Source organism: Saccostrea cucullata, unplaced genomic scaffold, assembly GCF_032062105.1.
Source record: "Saccostrea cucullata isolate Sc308-1 unplaced genomic scaffold, CSIRO_AGI_Scuc_v1 ctg5013, whole genome shotgun sequence".
Lineage (NCBI taxonomy): Eukaryota > Metazoa > Mollusca > Bivalvia > Ostreida > Ostreidae > Saccostrea > Saccostrea cuccullata.
In genome coordinates, this window is record NW_026937503.1 from 30,869 (window position 1) to 35,619 (window position 4,751).

Here is a 4,751-nt window from a genome sequence, read left to right on the forward strand (position 1 = left end):
CATCCATTATCACCACATTTCATTCCTTGTCAACTTCTTCAATAACAATAATATAGGCATTTGATAATATTTTTTACCGTCATCTTCATCTTTTGTTAGATTACTTTTCTTATCTAATTCCATATTGTTGTCACCAAGATGAATATTTTCTGAAGTATGACAAACGGTTTCTTGCCAATATAAGTTTCCATTTAACATGTACATATTTTAATACTTTTTGCCAATTCTATCGTCATTGTTATTAGAATAACAAGACGTCGGTGTATATTTAAGTCTTTTAGAAATTAATTTAATCTCCGCAATAAGGTTTATTTTAATTGTATGTTGTAATGATTTGTAAGTCTGAAGCGTTCATCTTGATTTGCCTGCACTTAACACATTATGAGATATCTTTCTTCCAATGCAGGATGTTTCAAAAAAAAAACCCAACATTTTTCTTGAAATTGGTATGTCAAGGAATGTAATGTAAAGGATTTAAAACTTAAATACTGTTCAAAATCTCCATATAATATTTCATGCAGTAGCAGATCTAGAATCTTTTAAGAGGAGGGGGTGAAGAAGAAAAGATTAATTACAATGTATCTTTTACAAATAGATACGTACATATAATTAAATAATTAAAAAGGATACAGGATTAAGTATGGTTTTCAATCGTTGGAGGTTGATCAACCTGGGCAAAAATACTTGTATGGATTTAACACCCTTACATTAACCCTGAAAAAATAAAGGGTTTTGTATCTCTGAACTGGAAATTCTATTTCGTAAATGGGTTGAGGTTTATGAATTTTATGATATATTACAACATTAATCGCCCTTCACTGAACATTTTCGAAAGTTAAAACACAATATAAATTTGGGACTCTCTTCCTTCTCTCTCTTTTTCGCAAATCCAAATGAGAGGTTGCTACCCCCATTCCCCCCCCCTCTGGATCCGCCACTGTCATGAATAGAAAACAGACTATAGTTTCTGGTGACATTTGATTGGTTTAAAAAAAAACTGCGTCATTATACTCTTATAAAGGCAACTGGCGTCTTCTTCACATCATATGATCGGAGGCACACAAAAGACATCATGTAACTATATAGTATTTAATATATTAAAACGGGCTAAGCCCGGTGATTTAATAGAAATATATAGATTTTTTTATAAACATTGGGCTGTCTACATTGGTGAGTATATATGTATATATATATTATTTTAAATATGATGTGACTTACGGCCTGCAGTAAAATAAAATCAAGTGTTTAACTTTATTCTACTTTTTACATGTTACTAATCACTGATCTGTGTACCTTAATGGAATACTACTATGAACAAAAATGGAAGCGTACTTTGGAAGATATAGATTTTTCATTTGAGTAGGGGTATCATATTTATATCAAATACCCATAAATTTTTTGCCACGCCCCACTCTCTGAAGATTGAACTCAACTGCGCTCACGTGTTATATTTTAAACATTCATTTGATAGAATCTAGCTGGCTTTTCCCATTATGAACACATTTACAAATTGATCTAGAAATATACATAAAGTTTTGTAAAACGTTTGGTGGGCAATTAGATAGGATAATAGACATAGGTGAACCGCCCTGTATTTTTTTATACAGTAGAAAATGAGTTTTATGAATGACTTCACATTCATGTGACATGACAATTCGTTTATTTAACAGCAAATCAAATTTTACGAGGATAATCAGTTTGAATAAAGTAATAAGGTTACAAGTTAAGTTGACGAAGTTACCAATCATTAAACAATGCACTTTGCGCCACAGCGAGTTAATTTAGAGGATGATGCAATAGAAGGTCAGTAAGTAGGACAATGAAGACAAGCATACTCAAAGCTTTTCGGGTGGCTGGTACCTTGCACACTTACCTCAGTTGGTATGCTCTACACAAACCTCAATTTATCGCAGGGTCTGAAAAAGAAGACGCAATTGCAAATAACCATAGCGCTTTTTGACCAATCGTTAAATATAATAATAATTTTGCTTTAAAACACAATCTAACCAGAGAGAAAGCCTCTGACTAACAATTCCATCATTATATACTCAACAAAAAAAGAAACGCATATTCAGAAGAATATGAAAATCTAAGTTTTCAGTTTAAACCTTATTTTATTTTAGCGATTCTAGCTTGTGTTCTGATAAAAAATCAAACATGTCCTATGTTGGAAATTGAAAAGTCAAATTGATATCATTTTCATCGCCCCAAAATTCAAGGGACACAACAATATGTACTGTGCGACGTCTCAATGCTAGTGGGTTTCCAATGTACGGATATCGTGGAGGAATACCATCTCTTTTCAGTCTCTTGCGAACAATTTATGCACTTTTATGCTGATTTTTTCCAGCAACTGTAGCAGCAGTTTTTACAGCAAGTTCTGAATAGCATGAGGTGGTGAAGGGGGTGAGTGTGTCTGATGGTCCTGCCTGGTTGTGGTTACCTGCGGATGGCCAGATAACGGTCTTCAGACGACGTTAGTTAAACGGTTGCAAAGCCCATTGATTTATTAAGGTCTTCCGTTTCCAACGGAAGACCTTCTACTGATTCTGTTGGTAAAGATTATTATTCTTTTTTTTTCTGCTTCCTAGACCGCAACTTTGAGGCCTCATATCTCGCTCATTTCTCAACGGATTTCTCTCAAATTTTCAGACGTTATAGACGTTAATAAATTCTATCAGAATTCTGTCTAAAATTTCAAAAAGCCACTTCCGGTTTTGAGTTATTTCCCTTTAAAGGAAAATTTATATGCTTTCGTTTCCAGACAAAGGCTCAGAGACGGCTAAAGCTGGAGCAGAAATTCTACTGATTTTAGATAAAAGAAGGATTGAAGTTGTGCACATCGGTTTTTGTTTTTTGATTTCTCTATTCAAAATGGCGCTTTATAGGGGTCAAAAATTAGAACGCTTAAAAGAACCAAAAATTACTCATATTTTTCTTTTAATCTTCTAAACTAAAAATATTTTTTTAAAATATATAGAACATTATTTGTGTAGAATTAGAAGATCTTTCAAATGATATGTCAGAAATAGGGCTGACCCCTAAATTAAGGGACCTAGAGGGGCCAAAAGTTTTTTCCAGATATTTCAAAAAGTATTGAGAATTTGTTATGCATCAAAGAAGCAAAGTTGTTCAAAATATCAAGCTTCCTCTTATGGGATCGTCAAAATACGTCCGGCGACGTCACTTCCGGGCGAACCGGAAGTAGTCAGAAAATGCATATTTTTGCCGTTTTTGACAGGTTTTTGGGTAACATGTCTCACTAGAAGCTTAAATATTAATTATCCGTCCGTCGTCGTCACTTCCCGTCAAACCGGAAGTACCAAAGAATGGCTTTAGTTTGCTATACTTAACATAGATTTAGAGGATTAACCCATTTTTGGACTTCATTACTTTTTTGTTCAAAATGAAAGTTACTTCCGGTCAAACAGGACGGAAGACCTACTCGTTGCGCAACGAGCTCGGCTCTAGTTCTAAATACAGTTGCAACTTCCTGTTGCGTATCTCCGTTTAGTATCATCGTTAGCCTGGTTGTGTTCATCTTTGTTTCGGCGTGGCATTGCAGCATCAACACTGCAATTAAATCTTACATATGGGTTTATAAGAAGTGTTAATAGTTTCTCTTAATCCAAAATTTCAACGAAAATAGACATCCGATTTAGAAGAAATCACGAAAAACACTACTTTCATAAACATGTTTAATCAAGGGAGATAATTCAACACTTGAGTTTTAAAACCCCATGTTTTCCTTTTAATAGGTCACAGGTATCCAATGATATAAAAAATAGTTGTTCCGTGTACATTTTAAAAATTTCTTTGACGAGTAAAACAATATGCGTTTCTTTTTTTGTTGAGTATATATTATTAGCTAACCTTCTATATAAATTGTAATTAAGCATTTTGAACTGTTTCATGATTCATTTTATGTTTTTGCGTGATTATGAAACAGTCGAACTGTTGACCGGGCCACAGAATGAACTGTTGCCTGGTTAAAGCGTCATCGTGATATTCAAGCGTTTTGATGATTACACATCACTATTTACCTGCTATATAATTAACTAAATTGGAATAAAACACACAATCAATTTATCAATTATTAATTAAAATTATCAAATATTGATTTAATCTTTACATTCTGTGTTCAGCTAATTAATAGACTGGTATGTGGATAAACAGTTTTTAAAACTCTTAATTGATTGTTTGTGTGTTTTATTCTAATTTAGTTAATTATATCGTAGGTCAGGTAATAAAACACCTAACTAGTTTGCCTGTTTACCTCTTAGTCATTAAATAAGTGTACACTGTTGAGTTCAACACGACATTTGAAGCTCGGTGTTTAGTATAGAATTAGTAGCACCTGTATTGTATTATGTAATAATGACGACTGTGCTCTTTTTAGAAGAAAATTGTTATTCAAATTTTACAAACATTTAACAGGAAATGGTGATGTAGTTCATCATGGTGGAAAGACTAGGAAATTTTTTCCATTATCCATTAAAAAGGCAGAGGAGGGCATTGTCAAAACAGAAAAGTTACTTGATGTTTGCAAACACTCAATTGCAATCATCAACAATGACAAGGACAAGATATTGACGTAATGCATATTGATAAGTAAAAATATTTTTTACACAAAACAAGGGTGTTGGGAAATATTTGTAACTTCCAGTTTAATTTGTTGTTTTTCAGAAGTTATCGTCCTGTGTTTATCTATTCACAAAAACATTTTAAAGTAATATACGCCGTATGGATGC